The sequence below is a fragment of the Oncorhynchus tshawytscha genome, linkage group LG06 (assembly GCF_018296145.1).
Source record: "Oncorhynchus tshawytscha isolate Ot180627B linkage group LG06, Otsh_v2.0, whole genome shotgun sequence".
In the NCBI taxonomy this organism is placed as follows: Eukaryota; Metazoa; Chordata; class Actinopteri; order Salmoniformes; family Salmonidae; genus Oncorhynchus; species Oncorhynchus tshawytscha.
The window spans coordinates 15,192,151-15,212,975 of record NC_056434.1 but is presented as its reverse complement, the minus strand read 5'-3'; the positions used below and the strand labels follow the sequence as shown (position 1 = coordinate 15,212,975).

Here is a 20,825-nt window from a genome sequence, read left to right as displayed (position 1 = left end):
TCAAGTCCAGTCCCCATGCTTGTCTCAGAGCACCGCGAAATGGTGCTAAAATAGTTGTAGGCTTTTGCTTCTAACTTTTATATGCTCTTTAAGTAAATGAGACCTACACCATTTTGAACAGCACATTACTCAACTCCAGTAAGACTCTTTTCGCCTACGGTAGTCCTACAGTATATTGAAAAATATTTTTTTCAATGACGTGACTCTCCGCCAATAACTACATTTAGAGGATTGGAGGACTCTAAATTCATATCTAAGGGACATTTTCCATTAGATATTCTCACAGATCCTAAGGGGCTTTTATACTATTCCAAATGAATTAATAATAATAATAATAATCGCTTTGTTTCAAAGTAACAATATTTTGGAGATTTCGTTTTCATTTAACCTAGAGTGAGTGAGAAAAAGGCCATTCTTGGACACGGAGTGAGACATTCTCACTCATTTGTAAATAAAGCCAGTTTGGTATTTAGAATAATTTATTTCTGGAGAAACCTAACTTGATTATTCAGCAGACATCACCTGCTTATATTCAGTCAACACATATCTAAAGAATATCATGGAATATTTGAACAAGTAATTGATTATGGATCCATAACTAAATAATGATCAGCATTTTGAAAGAGTATTTTTATCATTATTTTATTAACAAAAGCATAAAGATGCTGATGAAGAAATACAGTACTGTACAGTATATGCTTTTACATTTGGATAATAAAGCATTTAAATGACTTTGAAGATAAAAGCCACCTGCATTTGTTTTTTAGGCTCCTGTGCAGTCTGACAAGTAAACATAGCATACAATACATACTGTAGTAAACATGGGAAAGTGTATATGTGAGGGACTTGATTTAGAGAAGCGTGGGGACAAGCTCTCCTGAAGGAAGGGGGTAATATAGCAACCATAACCCAACACCTATCAACCTCGTCAAGAGGTTCAGAACTCTTGGTGTTAATGTGTTGGCTTGACAGTTGATGAAACAGGGTTTGAGTTTCGGTTCGAACTACCCCCGGAATTTGCTACAATATTGTCACATTTGAAATTAACCCGAGCTTGAAAACCTAGGCCTATTGTATTTTCTAGTTTGAGTTGAATTCTGGGTTGAATTGAAACAATAGCTGATGGTGACTAAATAGCATCATTGATGATACAGTATATGATTAATAAAGTATGGTTACATTTCATTTGCTCTGTTAAACCTACCCTTTGGAATGACTTTGATAGTAACAGTGAATCTATTTAATTTTTAAGTGGAGATCGCTCAGCAATCATTCTCACAGTGACAAATGCCATAGCTAAACATGGCTTGTTTAAAACCCTGGATGGGACACCAAAGGGTAGCTATAGACAATATGAAGATAGGCAGAAACAGCTTCTCCAATAGAAATTCCTGGTCATACTTGTGGGTTATGTCATGGCATCGTTGGCTGGATAACCTCAGATGCAGAAATAATTCATTGGGGATAACGCTCGTCTCGCTCCAAACTGCATGTGCAGGCAATCAAATCAAAGGCAGTCATTTGAAAACCTGTCAGTTTGTCACATTCACGAGGTTGGAGTAATAACATTGTCTTAAAGAAACAAAGTCAACATATTTTATTTAAGGTTTGTCTATGTTGAAATTTGGCTATCATGGACACATTATCCTTTAGATGTAATTCCACCCTGATTATTTTTTTTATTTTTTTTATCCATTCAACCAGTGTGTGGCCATTGGGAGGTTTCATTATACAGACTGGAGGTGATGAAGATGACTACGACCCAAAACGCTTTATTAAAATGAAAACAGTTTTACCTTCCCCATTAAAGAGTCCAGTTTGAACATTTACAAAAAGCATATTGTTCTCAAAAATGATCACTGACAATGTGGAGTTTGTTAAAGAAACTCTTTATTGTGTTATTGAGCTCATTTACACATTTTGAGGAAGTAAGAAGAGCTGTAATTTGACCTATTCAAACTGGCCTCTCATTTTTCTATCTGTTAAACTCTGATGAAGTCTTCAGGTCAAAACACATTGTTTTTAATATTACAGAAGCATTATCAACTCCCACTGTCCTCAAATACTTGTTGTATTTCAATTTCCTCTTAACTATTCAAACTGGAGTTTTAGAAAAAAAAGTATCTGGATAGAACCAAAAACAGTTCTATGCTTGCTTCATATATGGCACCATTTAAGGTTCTGAACCGAAATTGGTTTAAAAAAAAAACTATATTGAACCAATTTTGGATCACTAAAAAAGAACCCCTGGAGTTCTCAAAGAACCCTACAAAATGGCTCTATATAGAAACTTTAGGGGTGCCATATATGAAGCAAGCAATATAACCCTTTGTGGTTAGTTTTAAGAGTGTAGGAAATAGTTTTATGTCCAAGCCAATTTACCTGAACTACGCAGATGTCACATACATTTGATTTATTCTTTAACCAGGACAGTTATTGACATGGACAACATCAGTGTTAAAATACAATTAAAGTGCATGGTGAGGACATGGGAGCAATGATAGCATGCATCTCAATCAGACATAGGCATTGCTACTCCAGGGTGGGGAAGAGGTTCCCATGGTCCCATCAGCTAACTATCTGGGATGGCACTTGGGATCTACTCTCTCTCACACTCAGATCAGTTTCAATGGAGATGAAATACTGTACAATTTATATAGAATCTCTGTGGGAGATGGCATCAATGTGTCGATGCGGCTGGCACACACCATTCAGTGGATGACCAGTTGGTTCACTGCCCTTATCAGATCTGTGGAGTAATCAAATCAAATCAAATTTTATTTGTCACATACACATGGTTAGCAGATGTTAATGCGAGTGTAGCGAAATGCTTGTGCTTCTAGTTCCGACAATGCAGTAATAACGAACAAGTAATCTAACTAACAATTCCAACAACAAAAAAACTACTGTCTTATACACAGTGTAAGGGGATAAAGAATATGTACATAAGGATATATGAATGAGATACGGTCATATTCTGCTTGTGTGCTGTATATTCCACACAGTAAATCAACTCTGATTTTACTGCAATCAGACTTTTTACCATGTTTCTGTCTCTTGTAATAAATTAATGTTTTCGAGAAAAATAGGGTACAAAAATTGGAGTTATAGAATTTACTTGATAACCAACAACCCATATTCAAGCCTTGCGTTCTAAATGAATGTAAGAATAAGTCAATATATTTGAAAGGTTAGCTGGTTAACTTAATTCATGAGTCTGCTTTCAGGAACAAACTTCACTCTCCACTCTCCACTTCACTCTCCATGGTTGTATGGAGAGCAGTTAACAAATAGATCAAGACGCAGGTTTCATTGTACAAAGACAGATACAAAAGGTGAGAATGAACCAAAACGGCTTTATTCTCTGCAAGCATGCAAATGATAACCAAGCAACCTTCACAACAATGGTCAATTATATCAACAGTGCCCAAGTGGAATTTTTCACACCCAGTTTTTGCTTTCTTGCCTTAATTTCATGCGTAGAAATAATCAAATGTTAATTTATTTTCACTGATGTGCACAACCAGCTACATACTTAAAATGAAAGACAAAATATTACATGTTCTAGTGAATTAACAATGAATGAAAACAGATGTATTAACTGCAATGTTCCCTCTAAACTGTGCAGTGGCGCAAGAGATTGAATTTCACTGAGTTCGCCCCATAAGTTTGCACTTTATCGATCAAAGTTTCTCGTGGATCAAATCAACATTTTATCAGACCCTTTTTAATGCAAAAAAAAAGAAAACAAATCTAACTTTGCAAGATTGAGTCTATGGTTTTGTTTTAGGCAGAGCCAGATCTCAACTGAGTGCAATTCTATTGATGGGTATCCCTCAAGTGTCTTTCAAATCAATTACCCTGGAGTGAATATGCTTTTCAGATCAGAACACAGAGCACATTTGTTGATATTCTTTGCTAGTTAGCGAGTTATTAGCCCAGTTATAGGTACATGACAAAGCAAAAAAATATTTAGAATTTTTAGCACATTTATTACAAATAAAAAGCCTGAAATATCACATTTACATAAGTATTCCGACCCTTTACTCAATACTTTGTTGAAGCATATTTGGCAGCAAATACAGCCTTGAGTCTTCTTGGGTATGGCTACAAGCTTGGAAAACCTGTATTTGGGGAGTTTCTTCCATTCTTCTCTGCAGATCTTCTCAAATTCTGTCAAGTTTGATGGGGAGTGTCGCTGCACAGCTATTTTCAGGTCTCTCCGGAGATGTTAGAACGTGTTCAAGTCCGGGCTCTGGCTGGGCCACTCAAGGACATTCAGAGACTTGGCCAGAAGCCACTCCTTTGTTATCTTGGCTGTGTGTTTAAGGTAGTTGTCCTGTTGGGAGTGGAACCTTCTCCCCAGTCTGAGGTCCTGAGTGCTCAGGAGCAGGTTTTCATCAAGGATCTCTCTGTACTTTACTCTGTTCATCTTTCCCTCAATCCTGACTAGTCCCTACCACTGAAAAACATAATTCACTGTAGGGATGGTATGGGCCAGGTGATGAGCGGTGCCTAGTTTCCTTCAGACGTGACGCTTGGCATTCAAGCCAAGCAGTTCATTCTTGGTTTCATCAGACCATAGAATCTTGTTTCTCATAATCTGAGAGTCCTTTAGGTGCCTTTTCACAAACTCCAAGCGGGGTGTCATATGCTTTTCACTAAGGAGTGGCTTCCCTCTGGTCACTCTACCATAAAGGCCTGATTTGTGGAGCACTGCAGAGATGGCTGTCCTTCTGGAAGGTTCTTCCATCTCCACAGAGAAACTCTGGAGCTCTGTCAAAGTAACCATCAGGTTCACCTTCCTGACCAAGGCCCTTCTCCCCCGGTTGCTCAGTTTGGCATGGCAGCCGGCTCTAGGAAGAGTCTTAGTGGTTCCAAACTTCTTCCATTTAAGAATGATGGGGGCCACTGTGTTCTTGGGGCCCTTCAATGCTGCAGAAATGTTTTGGTAGCCTTTTCCCAGATCTGTGCTTTGACACAATCCTGTCTCTGGGATCTACAGACAATTCCTTCAAACTCATGGCTTGGTTTTTGCTCTGACATACACTGTCAACTGTGGGACCTTATACAGACAGGTGTGTACCTTTCCAAATCATGTCCAATCAATTGAATTTGCCACAGGTGGACTCCAATCAAGTTGTGGAAACATCTCAAGGATGATCAGTGGAAACAGGATGCACCCTGAGCTCAATGTCAAGCATCATAGCAAATGGTCTGAATACTTATGTAAATAAGGTATTTGTTTATTTGTAACAAAATTGCAACAAAAAACATTTGCTTTGTTGTGTGTAGATTGATGAGGGAAAAAAATGTGTGATATATTTTAGAGTAAGGCTGTAACATATTGATTTCAAACATAGTCACACCACACATTTTCCTCTTTGTAACAGGCTGCTGCACTCACCTTTCATGTACAAGGTTCCAATCCAGCCAGTCCTCTCTGAAATATTTTATTGCTTTTAAAGGGGCAATCAGCAGTTGTTAAAATCCATTTTTGGACTTAAGTGATACCTACCCATTGATTCTTGATTAATTTGTTTTTAATGTCTCAAACTTATTTCAGTCATACCCCATCAGAGCATGTTTTGTTCGCCAATGTTTGTAAACGAAATGTTAACACTGTATAGCCTCAACATGGTTGAAACTATAATGTTGATACTGATTGTGTGGCAGCTACTCCTTCTAGTGGCATTGACTTACTGACCAGCAGGATCCTCGCTTATCTTGAACCTGATATTGGTGTTCATATTACTAACTGCAGAGCAATGGAGCTCCTTGCAAAATGCTGCTGAAGTCTGAATGAGGAGAATACCAGTAAACACATGGCTATGTTCTGAATGTTTGTAGATTCATTTGTAGAAGGCTTGTAGAAAAGGGGGCTCACTGAACATTTGCTCGGTATAATCTACCCATATTGAAGCTTAGCTTTCTAAATGAAACTAAAATATTTAATCAATAAATATATCTGAATGTTTGGCTGGTTAGCTTAATGATCCTGCTTTATGGAACAGCCAACAGATGGGAACTGATGTCCTGTACAGTATACACAATAAGACAAAAATATCACTCCATGGTTCTGAAAAACTAGGCTAGATCAAAAAGGCAAGATGCATATCAAGATTGTGTGTTGTATGAGGGCAGTTAACCAATAGGAAAGAGACGCAGGTTTCAATGTACAAGGACAGAGAAACAAAAGGTGAGAATGAACCAAAAAGGCTTTATTCAATTTATATTAGAAACATGCATAAAGCTCTCTGCAAGCATGCAAATGATCATGTTCTCCATGGAAATAAAAAACAAGCAACCTTCTCAACAATGGTAAAATATATCAGCAGTTCCCGAGGAAATGTATACAAACCCATATTTGCCTTGAAATGTAAAAATGCACACACAACTAGCAAAAAAAATAGAAAATGTGAACAAAATAACATGCGTTGACATATGTAATTCCGAAAAACGTTCAGTACTTTGATGGAAAAAATACTGGCAAATTAGCTGTGAATTTTCCTACTAATTTCTGGCTTTGTGACATACCCCTGCTGTCAAAAAAAGTGACAACCTTCCCAAAACAAGCAATCCAGCTCTGCAAGCTATAAAAATGCTAAGGAAATGTCATATAGGTCAGGATCTAACACAGAAATCCCCCCAGGTCATGCAGCTGTCCTCATTCATGGTGACGTGAATGACATGGTCTTGTTTCAGCCCGCCAGCATCAGTGACCCTCAGATTAATGTAGAAGTTTCTCTGCTCCCTCATGGCCTTGAATGTCAATTCAACCACAGTTCCTGGGACAGGAGAAAAATTGGACACATTTCAACTTTGAATGTGAAGAATGTTGTCAAAAGAACATACTTGGTCTGTTGATATTATTCTGAATAAAAATGAACAGGCTAATGTAGAGTGAATGTGAAAAGCAATACACACCTGTTTCGTCCATTTGGGCAGTGCAATACATATTGGACCCTTCCAGAAGTTCTACACTGAAGGCTTCAGCAAATCCTGGCCCGTCTCTGTCTGTCACAGCCAAACGCACTAGACGGGGGTCTTGGTTGCAGAGCTTCAACGGGGTGTCACCAATAGTCGGAGCATTGTCATTTACATCTTCCAGCTCTATCAGAATGGTTCCAGTTCCAGTTGCAGGGATTTCATCTGATAACCCAAAACAAGATACTTTTATCAAATGGGGAAATGAAGAAGTCAACTAAATGAACCTTGTTCCTTGGTTGAAGCCTGCTGGTGAACAAGATTACAACGAATTCAGAATTCCACCTTCGATGGCGAGAATGAGAACTCTGTATTTGCCATCTTTGACAAAGGGAGACTCTCTGTCCAGGGAGTGTTTGGTTTTGATCATTCCGGTCTCACTGTTGATGTCCAGCCATTTAGCAGGATCTCTGTCCATGCGATACCTAGAATATACAGTACATTGAGTTAAAACATCACCATTCACAAGGCTTCTTGCAATCTTAATGCATCTGAATGTACTTTATCATAAAGGGCATGTATATCATTGAATTGACTTAGCAGCATAATGTATCTGGGGCAGCACCGTAGCCTAGTGGTTATATTGTTGGACTAGTAACCAAAAGGTTGCAAGATCAAATCCCCGAGCTGATGTAGCAATGAGATGTTGTTCCCCTAGATTATGCACCAAGTTGCACACAAGGACCAATTCAAATCGGCCATGTCAAGAGGGGATTTTAATTCAGTGTATTTTTTTTATTTAATTACAGCTGCATAGCTAATGTTTTTGTTTGGTGTACAAACACTTTTTCATATCAATATTGTACATACATGTGATTGTAAAAGTTTTGTATATTTTGGTTTGGTCCATCGCGGGTTACCTGTATTTCCTTACCCCCTTATTGTTCTCTTTTGCCTGACCTTCAGATAGTAAGGTATGTTGCCCTTGGCTCCGAAATTGTTTAATATTAAACCGTCATAATGTTACACAATGGACTGTTATGCTACCATAAGTTTGTTATAATGTGGATAATATAAAGATTTATGTTAACAAGTTTCACAAAGCTCGCTAACTAGTGTATCTATTGTAACTTGTGAGTACTTGGGACAGTGTTAGAGTGAGTTTCCATGTGCTTGCGCAGGTGCCTGAGAGCTAGGACCGCGCCAAGGGTTAACATAATGTATGTTGTCTCTTCGTGTGCAGGGCAAATAAAAATAATTCAACTAGTAACTAGTTGTGGCAGCGTCCTAATTAAAAGTACACAACGCAGAATGAACCACGCTACACTGACAAGGTACAAAATCTGTCATTCTGCCCCTGAACAAGGCTGTTACCCACTGTTCCTAGGCCGTCATTGAAAATAAGAATTTGTTCTTAACTGACTTGCCTAGTTAAAATATATATATATATAATTTAAATCGATCTCCACATTTATACCAGGACCTCAACTGAATTAAATAAATTGCAGATAAAATAAAGTTTCATGAACTCACCTGAGTTTATGTGCCATGATGTCTGGATCAATGGCTGTATACAGAACCAAATCACTGTCCACTGGCAGGTGTTCAGATATAGAAACAACCTTTTCCACTGGGTCAAAGACAGGGCATCATTCCTATCCTCCACATTCACCTGGACTGTGGAGGTGGAGGTGGGCAGGGGGTGGCAAATGGGACCTCATTCTCCACAGTCACCAACAGGGTGTAGCGATTGTCCTTCTCAAAGTCAAGGGGCTAAATGGGAACGAGACACAGCCAGGTTCATGACACAATGACAAAAACATCAACAATTTTGTCAAATATTTGTATGGTTCTACAGTGAAATTCAGACCACAGTCAAATACATATGTGCTGTAACTTGGCTCCATTCACATACTCATCTGAACAAAGAAACCAAGAAACCAAGCAGGTACCTTGGCTGTGGTAATGATTCCTTCCAGTCTACTAGGTCCAGTGTTTACAGTGAACATTCCACCTGGGTCTCCATCTACAATCCTGTACTTGGTGGCCCAGTTGGAAGAGTGTGGCTCATCTCCATCACTCACTGGCATTTTGACCACCAGGGCATTCACTTTGTTCTCTGGGACAGACACCGTGTTCTGAAAGGAAAATACATGAAGAGAACATGTATATGTATGTATGCCATTTATCAAGTTCAAATTTTCCTCAAGTCAGCTCCTTCAAACAAAATATTTCCCTCTTCAAGTCACCTTTACTGTTTAATGAGCGGTACTGTTTGCTGATTGTACACTTACCAAAGACTTCTCAAATTGAGGAGCTATGTCATTGCTGTCTGTTACAGTAATTATGGATTTTCCAAAACATGTCAGACCATTGCCCTCCAAATCAGCAGCTTGGATTTCCAATGTATATTTTGGAATATTCTGGAAAATGACACCAGATGGAGCACATTGTGAAATGTAGCGGTTACTGTAAGTTAAAATTGTATGCTAGTAGTATAGCCACTAACCTCTCTGTCCAGTCCAGCAGCATTGACCCGGATCCCTCCTGTGACAGGGTTGATGACAAACATGTTGGGACTCGGCAGTTCAGGTTCCTGATTTATAATAGTGTATCTGACATCAGAATTGGCTGAGCCAGGCTCATCTGCATCGGTGGCTGTGACCTCCATGACCTCAAACCCTGAGAAGAAAATATTTCAACATAAATGATATTCATGGATGACAATAAAACATATTGAATATTGATATTGTACTTTTATTCTAAAACTCAGCTTAGTATATTTGACTCAATGTTGACTGAGACACACCTGGTAGGGATGCTTCCGGGACAATCCCTGTAAAAGGATCTTGGGTGAAAACTGGCTTGTTGTCATTCATATCAATTACTTGAATAATAATCTCCATTTGATCTTCTGCTGTACCCGCACCAACTGCAACAGCATGAGCCAAAAGCTAAGGGGAAAATATATAAAAATGTTAAAATAACATGCATTCAATGTTATAGAATTCAAAAGGCAAAACAAACTGACATTACCAGATATTTGTCTTATTTACAAACATTACCACATAATGGTTTTTTCTCTCTCTGTCCAAAGGCTGGGTCACATAGAGAAGCCCAGAGTTTTTGTCCACAGTGAACAGTCCTACAGGGGGTTGATCTGCTCCAGAACCAGTGATGCTGTACAGGATCTTCACGTCTTTATCATTGTTGGATCTAATCTGAATGTATAAATATGAACAATGTTAAAACCAGAACAAAATCCTGAAACAACCATGTTTTCTGCCAACATAAATCTACAATCACTCACCTGCACCATATTCTTGGGGAAAGGGCCTCTTGTGTTCTCTGGGATGTTGATGGGAGGAATGACCCAATCCCTTTTCCTTCTCATCAGACCTACCAAAGGCTTTGGAAACTCCAGAACTGGAAGACTTGCAGGATATTTAGGCTGTGCCAAAAATATTTGTACAAATTAGAAAAATTAGACTAGCCCTATGATTAGAATTAGAGGAATGAAACTGACACTAAGTTTTAAGATCCACATTCTCACCTGAGAGGCAATGCCAGCATCCTCATGGCCGAAGCCCTCTGTGAGGAGATCAAATGAATATGAACTGTTTAAAAGCAAACAATTCCACTACAGTATGTTGCTACTACTCTGTATAATGCAACATAATATTCTAAACAGTCAAATAGGTCACCCGCAGTTTCTTCCCCTCCAATCAGTGGATAGTCAAAGCCATTACCTGACTGTAAAGTCTCAGACATTCTCCCCAGGGCCCAACCCTGAGGTTTGAAGGAAAAGGAATATTGAAAAACATGATCTACACTTCCCTCTATATGTTATTGGACAGTGAAGTTAAATGGTTTTATTTGGCTCTACATTCCAGCCTTTTACATTAGAATGTTTAATATTAGGTGACAATACAGAATGCCAGCTTTTATTTGAGCATGTTTTCATACACATCTGTTCCCCGTTTAAAAATGGAAGCACTTTATGTATCTAGTCCCCCTATTTGAAAAAGGCTTAAGCATTTGGACAAATTCCCTTTTTGTGCCAGTTTCATAATCTAAACCAGGATTAAGCCTTAATGTGTACTAGTTAAAACGAGTACATTTAAGTATAAAGGCACAAGGTGAGACCCAGATACAGGAGGCAGATGGATTGAGCCTGAAATTTATTGTATCCAAAAGGGGAAGGCAAGAGAATGGTCGTGGACAGGTAAAAGGTCAAAACCAGTTCAGAGTCCAGGAGGTACAGCGTGGCAGACAGGCTCAAGGTCAGGGCAGACGGGTACAGAGTCCAGAAAACAGGCGAGGGTCAAAACCAGGAGGTCTAGTAAAAGAGCATCGAAACAGGCAGGCGCACAGAAAACCCACTTGTTGACTTGGAACATACAAGACAAACTGGTACAGAGGGGAAGATAACACAGGGATATATACACCAGGGATAACAAGCGACACCTGGAGGGGGTGGAGACAATAACAAGGACAGGTGAAACTGATCAGAGTGTGATATTAAGTAGCTTTCATGAATGTGGCCTAAATTTGGCGTAGTTAGTAAGAGACTATGGAGTCCTGGAGTAAGGTAAGAAAGCCTAAATGAGAACACCTGAGATTAGCCAGAGGATTTCATGAGAATGAAATGAAATATCTGAAGGAAGAGCATGAAATGAAGATGAGAATTCTACAGGTTGAATTCTACATGAAGTTGGAAGAGAGAGACAGTAACGAGACAATTGTGATTACCAACCATGGTGAACAATATGACATGTAAAAAATAAATGTCTCGTTGTTTGGATATTCATGAGTGAGAGTTTTGTTGATCACCACAAACCACATTTTAAACCAGCCTTGGTTTAGTCACTCATTTAAATTTTGCTGCACACTATTTTAATTTTGTACAGAACAAACATTATCAAAGCAAAAATAAGCCATAATGAATACATTCCATATTTAAATGCATCTCATCTAGTTGAAGTGCTGCAATGTGAAAGCAACTGTATGCAAGTCCTCATTGGTCATTGCCTGCCTCAGCCATGGACACATCTGCTTGATCCTGATCTTCCATTGGAGGATCAGGACAGCAATGGTGCTTCAGGTAGTTGTGCAGCAGCACAGCTGTAGCAATGATCACCTTGCAGCATCTTTTTGACTTGAAACGAAGTGTATTGCGTAAACACTGGAATCGACTTATCCATTCTCCAAACATATGCTCGACCATCACTCTCGTGCGGATATGAGCTTGGTTGTATCTTTGCTGCTCAGCGGTTGTGGGATTTATGTATGGCGTGAATAAAAAGTTACTCTGACCATATCCACTCTCACCAAGTAGTAGTCCACTATGTTGTCCTCTCTGAAATGAGGTACACAATGAAGAGCTCTATCTTTCCAATGGGCAACAATGTTTGAAAACTCTAAATTAGGTGTGCATACACCCTGAACATTGATGGAAAACCAATTCTTACAGTTCCTGTACTCCTCATCATCAGGAGTTGATGGACACTTGATGGGAACGTGACATCCATCTATGTAGCCAATCACTCCTGGGAAGTGCCTATATTCATAGAATTGCAATTTATAGTTGGCTTGGCCAGCAGCATCAGGAAACTTGATGTAAAGACTCCACAGTTTACAAATGTCCCAGCAGACTTGAAACTCTTCTACACAGTTGCGTCACTGGCACCACACAAATCAACAGTTTCACGATGAAAGATTCCAGATGCCAAAAACCTCAAAATGATCAGAACTTGGAGAGAATTGGCTAAACGCCTTCCTCTTTGAGACCGAGAGGAAAGTCTAGGCTCAAGCAAAGATCTCTCCAATGCATTTTCTTTCTACATACGAAAGAGGTCTCAAAGCTATTTCATCAAAGTAGTTTAATGGATTACTCCTATCCACAAGTACTTGTCTCTCTGGCCTCTGTAGTGCAGGTTGGTCTTCATTTAGATATTCCAAATAGTCCATGCTCCCTCACAAACAGTACTAAGCAGAAGTTAAACCTGCCTCTTTGAAGGATTCATTTAAACTGCAATTTAGTCCTAGAGTAGCTCTAATCCTCCCTCTTGCACTCAGCTTTGTTTTATCCAGAACTAAATCGACAACTATTTTAAGATAAGTCTGTGCAAGTTGCTTTTGAGTTAAGACCGCTCAAACAGGCATTTTAGTATGGGACTAGGCTTAAGCCTCGTCTGTGAAACCAGCCCATAGTGTATTAAAAGTAGTCAAAGTTTAGTATTTGGTTGCATATTCGACATCAAGCTTGTGACACTACAAACTTGGATGCATTTGAGTTTTTTTTTTATCATGTTTTTCCCAATAGGATCTGAAAAATAAGGCTAGATTGTAGAATCAAAGCATAGTTTAAAATATATGGGAGCTGGTTTTAGGTCAGTAGCAACCACCACCCGGTATCCGTCCAGAACACAAGGAGCCAGTATTTCAGTTTCAGGGGGTTAAATAAATGATCCACACACACACAAATCCAACATCACTCTGACGGTAATTGTGTCTAGGGTTGCAAAATTCCAATAACTTTCCCAAAATGTCTAGGTTTTCCAGAAATCCAAGTTGAAAGATTTCCAGAATCAGAAGAAAATACAAAAATCCTACAACTGGTAAACTTGGGAATTTTCTGGAAAGTTAATGGAATTTTGCAACCCTAATTGTGTCTGACAAGGATGGCGGTTCTGAAAATAGAGCTAAAACTAAACTTAGTAAATATACTAATGCAATATTGTCAGTACACCTTTCCTGCAGTCAAATGGCCAAATCGCCCTTTAGTTGCCTCATAAATAGAATGTTAATATTTTTTATATTCATATTTTTTTTAAATGTGATGTATCTGGTGTCAAATAGTTGTTATATTTCAGTCTACTGTTATATACATAAAGTGTAATATTTTGGGATGCAAACTCAAAATGTCAAATATTTCAACTTGATATCTGACATGGTACAGGTACCTTTTTTAAAAGCCAAAAACCATGTGTGTGAGGTGTACACTTTTGTTTTCGAAGGAGATTGTTTAAGACTACCAAGAAACACTGTGACCCTGATTTAGCCCACTGTAGTAAAAGTTTAGCATGAGTGATATACACAGAAATTAGCCTAGCACCACAAGTGAGAAATGCTAACAAACGGCTAATCACTAAACAGGCATGCTAAATACTAATTCATTCTGAATGGAAATGCTAATGTTAGCTCTAACACAAGCGAGCGAGCTAGCTATTTTTAGATGCACGCACAATAATATATCAGATACAGATATTGTGACCACTTGGAGCCTGATTTTTTAAAATTTTATTTAACTAGGCAAGTCAGTTAAGAACTAATTCTTATTTACAATGATGACCTAGGAACAGTGGGTTAACTGCCTTGTTCAGGGGCAGAACGACAGATTTTTACCAGAGATACGATCTAGCAACCTTTCGGTTACAGGCCCAACGCTCTAACCACTAGGCTACCTGCCTCCCCGGGCAGGTAGCCTAGGCCTGATTGGGCTACAGACTGTGAGCTAAGGGATATAAGGGTTATCAGGACGGAAAGCTCTGGGCCTACTGGGATAGACAACTGGAGACTGAGGGCTAAGATGCTCTGGACCTACTGGGACTATAGACTGAGGACCTAGTTAGGAAAGAGGGTGAGGTGTCACCTATGACCGGATACTGAACACTTCGGTGAGGTGGGTCCTCCACGGGGACGTCAGGCGGGTCTGCCAAGGCTGGAACTAGCAGGACACAGTTCAGAGGGGCTAACATAAACCCCAAGACTGCGACAGGCAGCAGACATGGACTGTTAAGACTGGAGGGGGCTCCCAGGGCATCATTGGACATCAAAGGATGGACTAGGCTGTTCCCACCAGACATGGACCGGAGATGGTGGTCGGGTGGACTGTAGGAACCTTCCATCTTCCTGACCGCTTCTATGAGCTCATCAATCTTGTCACCTGGCTGTGTAAACACAGTGTGTGCTCCGGTTGTCACTGGCAGTCCACGCTCAGGTCAACGCTGATCCCGGTGATATCTGGTCGAGGTTCGATGCTGATCCTCAGGATCTCTGGTCGAGGTTCGGCCCTGATCTTGGCGATCTCTGGTCGAGGTTAGCTTGAGGTGGGAACCCCGGTGTATTAGCACCCCGATGAAAAGGCTCAGGCTCTGTTCCCTATTCTGCTGGTCAGCCTGGGTGATGAGTTGTCGAAGGGGAAGGTCATTTTGAAGGCGGTATGTCATGTTTCGAGTGCTCAAGAAAACCCTCTAGCTGCTCTCCCTCGTAGGAGTGGTAAGTGAATGTGTGTGGTAGTCTGTTCCTTGATTTGTAGCCATGCCATAATTATCAAGATATTGTGGCAGGTGAGCAGGTCGGTGCAGATGGGCCACATCTTGTGGAGGATCTTCTCTGTTAACTGGCATCCTTGGGCTGTAGCAGTTACTGGATCCGCATCGAAAGGACCAGGAAAAATAGGTGGGGCAACGCAGGCGCCGGTTTTTGGCCGGTAGCTACCACCATAGGGTGTCCTTCGAGAACACGAGGAAGCATTATTTCAGTTCCAGGATGTTTCAAAAATGATCCACACACACAAATACAAAACAACTCTAACAGTAATGGTGTCTAACAATGATTGTGATTCTGAAAACAAAGAGGTAAAACAGACTATAGCACTGATACTGTATGCAGGACATGATTAACAAGCTAGCACAGGCTTGTATATAACAGCACGGGCTGTACCACTGTAGCAGGAAATGTGTGTTCACATGACAACCTACACAGGCTATTGTAGAAAATGGTAAATATACTAATGTAAACAATGCAGTATTGTAAGTACGTCTTCACAACATGAACACATTTACCATGAGCGGTGTACACAGAAAATAGCCTAGCAGCACTCGTGAGAACTGTGGTTTATCGCTAACAGGAATGCTAAATAATGGAAATGGAAATTCTATCGCTAGCGAGCTAGCTAACAATCCCCACATAAATGTTGATTACAACAATAGGCAATCTTAAACTCCAAAATCAACAAGACATAAACATATTAAGGCACTTATTTTTAGATGTGCGCACAGTAAAATATCAGACAGCTAAGGTGTGTGACCACAGGAGGAAGAGTAGTAGGAGTGCTCGTCATGGTAGGGAAAGCACGTTTCTGACATCTTGCCTGCCCGTGCTGGGGTTCTACACTGAATGTCCCGGGAATTCTATTGTTGATAGGCTGATATAAAACTGATTGGTGTGACCTTGACCAATAGGAACTAAAAGAATGGCGAATAATGTTTTGTGCCATTTTGGAGTCAATTTTATTCTAAGTAAGAATAGAAAATGTTTATGAACACGTACTTTTATGTGGATGCTACCATGATTATAGATAATTATGAATGAACTGTGAATTAAAAGGTTACAGAGGCACAAGGATCATACTGTCACACCCTGACCATAGTTTACTTTGTATATTTCTATGTTTTGGTTGGTCAGGGTGTGAGCTGAGTGGGCATTCTATGTTTCATTATCTAGTTTGTCTATTTCTATGTCTGGCCTGATATGGTTCTCAATCAGAGGCAGGTGTTAGTCATCGTCTCTGATTGGGAACCATATTTAGGTAGCCTGGGTTTCACTGTGTGTTTGTGGGTGATTGTTCCTGTCTCTGTGTTTGCACCAGATAGGGCTGTTTCGGTTTTCGTTACGTTCATTACGTTCTTTGTTTTTGTAGTGTTTGTATTGATTCGTGTTTTACGTTTGTTTATTAAACATGGATTGCAATCTACACGCCGCATTTTGGTCCGACTCTCCTTCACCACAAGAGAACCGTTACAGAATCACCCACCACAACAGGACCAAGTGGCGTGGTAACAGGCAGCAGCAGGAGCAGCGCGACAAGAATTTCTGGACTGAAAATTTCTGAAATCCTCGACGGGAGAGGACCCTGGGCTAAACCAGGGGAGTGTAGCCGCCCCAAGGTGCAGCAGGAGAAACATAAGGATTTATGGACATGGGAGGACGAACTGGACGGTGAAGGACCCTGGGCTCAGCCTGGAGAATATCGCCGCACCAAGGAAGAACTGGAGGCGGTGAAAGCGGCGAGGCGCTGGTATGAGGAGGCAGCACGGCGACGCGGATGGAAGCCTGAGAGTCAGCCCCAAAAATGTATTGGGGGGGGGCTCACAGGGAGTATGGCTATGCCAGGTAGGAGACCTGCGCAAACTCCCTGTGCTTACCGGGGGGCTAGAGAGACCGGGCAGGCACCGTGTTATGCTGTGGTGCGCACGGTGTCTCCAGTGCGGGTGCATAGCCCGGTGCGGTATATTCCAGCTCCGCGTATCGGCCGGGCTAGATTGAGCGTCGAGCCAAATGCCATGGAGCCGGCTCTACGCATCTGGTCCCCAGTGCGTCTCCTTGGGCCAGCTTACATGGCACCAGCCTTGCGCTCGTTGTCTCCGGTTAGCCCAGTGCAGGCTATTCCACCTCGCCGCACTGGCAGGGCGACCGAGAGCATTCAACCGGGTAAGGTTGGGCAGGCTCGGTGCTCAAGAGCTCCAGTGCGCCTGCACGGTCCGGTCTATCCAGTACCACCTCCACACCCCTGCCCTCCGGTAGCAGCTCCCCGCACCAGGCTTCCTGTGCGTGTCCTCGGCCCAGTACCACCAGTGCCAGCACCACGCATCAGGCCTACAGTGCGCCTCGCCTCGCCTCTCCAGCGCTGCCAGAGCCTTCCTCCTCTCCTGCGCTGCCGGAGTCTCCCGCCTGTTTAGCGCTGCCAGAGCCTTCCGCCTCTACAGCGTTGCCGGAGTCTCCTGCCTGTTTAGCGCAGCCAGAGCTGCCAGCCTGCATGGAGCAGCCAGAGCTGTCAGTCTGCATGGAGCAGCCAGAGCTGTCAGTCTGCATGGAGCAGCCAGAGCTGTCAGTCTGCATGGAGCAGCCAGAGCTGTCAGTCTGCATGGAGCAGCCAGAGCTGTCAGTCTGCATGGAGCAGCCAGAGCTGTCAGTCTGCATGGAGCAGCCAGAGCTTTCAGTCTTCATGGAACAGCCAGAGCTGTCAGTCTGCATGGAGCAGCTGGAGCTGCCAGTCTGCAAGGAGCTGCCAGTCTGCAAGGAGCTGCCAGAGCTGCCAGTCTGCATGGAGCAGTCAGAGCTGCCAGTCTGCAAGAAGCCGCCAGAGCCACCAGTCAACATGGAGCAGCCAGAGCCGCCAGTCAGCATGGAGCAGCCAGAGCCGCCAGTCAGCATGGAGCAGTCAGAGCCGTCAGTCTGCCAGGATCCGCCAGTCAGCCAGACTCTTCCAGATCCGCCAGTCAGCCAGACTCTTCCAGAGCCGCCAGTCAGCCAGACTCTTCCAGATCCGCTAGTCAGCCAGACTCTTCCAGATCCGCCAGACTCTTCCAGATCCGCCAGTCAGCCAGACTCTTCCAGATCCGCCAGTCAGCCAGACTCTTCCAGATCTGCCAGTCAGCAAGGATCCGCCAGTCAGCCAGACTCTTCCAGATCTGCCAGTCAGCCAGATCCGCCAGTCAGCCAGACTCTTCTAGATCTGCCAGTCAGCCAGACTCTTCTAGATCTGCCAGTCTGCCAGACTCTTCCAGATCCAGATCTGCCAGTCTGCCAGATCCGCCAGTCTTCCAGATCCGCCAGTCAGCCAGACTCTTCTAGATCCGCCAGTCTGCCAGACTCTTCCAGATCCGCCAGTCTGCCAGACTCTTCCAGATCCGCCAGTCTGCCAGACTCTTCCAGATCCGCCAGTCTGCCAGACTCTTCCAGATCCGCCAGTCAGCCAGGATCTGCCAGAGCCTTCCTCCTCTCCTGTGCTGTCGGAGTCTGAAGAGCCCCTCTGTCCCGAGCTGCCCCTCTGTCCCGAGCTGCCCCTCTGTCCCGAGCTGCCCCTCTGTCCCGAGCTGCCCCTCTGTCCCGAGCTGCCCCTCTGTCCTGTGTTATTAAGTAGGGTTGCCGTGGCTAGGAGGTCACGGAAGCGGACAAGGTGGGGGAAGACTACGGTGAAGTGGGGGCCACGTCCAGCACCAGAGCCGCCACCGCGGACAGATGCCCACCCAGACCCTCCCCTATAGGTTCAGGTTTCGCGGCCGGAGTCCGCACCTTGGGGGGGGTACTGTCACACCCTGACCATAGTTTACTTTGTATATTTCTATGTTTTGGTTGGTCAGGGTGTGAGCTGAGTGGGCATTCTATGTTTCATTGTCTAGTTTGTCTATTTCTATGTCTGGCCTGATATGGTTCTCAATCAGAGGCAGGTGTTAGTCATTGTCTCTGATTGGAACCATATTTAGGTAGCCTGGGTTTCACTGTGTGTTTGTGGGTGATTGTTCCTGTCTCTGTGTTTGCACCAGATAGGGCTGTTTCGGTTTTCGTTACGTTCATTACGTTCTTTGTTGTTGTAGTGTTTGTATTGATTCGTGTTTTACGTTTGTTTATTAAACATGGATCGCAATCTACACGCCGCATTTTGGTCCGACTCTCCTTCACCACAAGAGAACCGTTACACATACCCCCTAAAAAACTGAACTGACAGTCACTGGAGGCCATCGGGGTGTGTACATGTGAGGAACTTGATTTAGAGAAGCATGGGGACACGCTCTCTTGAAGGAAGGGGGTAGTTCAGCACATTAATCAGCTTAATAACCAGTGTTGAGCCTAACCGGCATACATAGGCTGCATGTGAGTTTCACATTTGGGGTAAGCATTTTCACCATTAAAATGCTAACTTCCCTGTTATTGGTAATGATAAGATGTTAGAATGTTTGTTGTAGCCTCTGAAAGGCATCTTACACATCATTATTTATAATTTATTAATGATTTTTCTTAATCATGGCATTATCAGGATTTATTTTGAAATGTTCAGAAACATCTTAGAAGGAAATTATTCAAGTCACCATTCACCGTTTAGTTCCTATTGTGCAAAACATAACATGAAAACAACAAAAACAAACTGCAAATGCATCCAAGATTAGAGTCTCAAACTTGACTGTTTTATAGACTATAAGAGAATTTGTCCAAATATTTATGACTTACTAACATGGGGGGGACTAGATAAATAAAGTGCTTTCATTTCTAAACTGTAAAACAAATATGTATAAAAGAAAAAGTCAAATAATATGTGACATTCTGTACTGTCACCTCATCTGACACATTTGATCTCAAGTCCAAAATGCTGTAGAATAGAGCCTAATTTAAATTTTAGCTTCAATGTCCAAAAACAAATTGAGGGGATCGTACTTCACCTGTCATGTCAAAGCGGTACAGCAAATGATATCATATGAATCTTTATATTTAGAAATGTTGTAGAGTATATAAGCACTTGTGTCCCCACATTCAGAAAATATTTAATTTCTTGATTTTACTTTTGTAGTAAACATTAAAATATAGACCTATTCATTAGTCAAATTTAGCCAGAGCTCACCCAGATCAGGAAGATGGTAATGTCATATGACATCGTTCGGGAATACTAGTAATTTCAACAACTGATTAACATTAAAAACGTGACAAAATAACTAAATTTGGCTAAAGCGACACTTATCATCAACCAATTTTGCATTCAATGTCAGTTTGTCAAGCCACAACTTCCTGACGGAAACGAGAAGTGACACTTCAAAAGACCACATGGTTATGAATAGTTGCATGGACTGAAAGATATTGCAAAACTATCACTACTACAGTATTGAAAACTCCTTAGGTTTTACAAACAAGGCCTCAGATCTATAAACTAATGACTGGACAAGTAATCAGATGAAGGGCCACGATCAGTAGGGCACAACAATGTTTTGAAACGAAAAGCAGAAATGACACTGTCTTGCAGTCTTGGTAAAAAAACAAATGCCCAAGAGACTGTGTTGTGCATGTTTGCAGATTCAAGGGTTGTGTAATATGCAAATCACTACAACATGAAGAATCACTAC

At 41.9% G+C, this 20,825-nt stretch overlaps 1 pseudogene; it reads right to left on the bottom strand.

The window, feature by feature from the left end:
- Positions 1–6,199: 6,199 nt before the first annotated feature.
- Positions 6,200–20,468, bottom strand: LOC112253263 (annotated as a pseudogene).
- Positions 20,469–20,825: the final 357 nt, after the last annotated feature.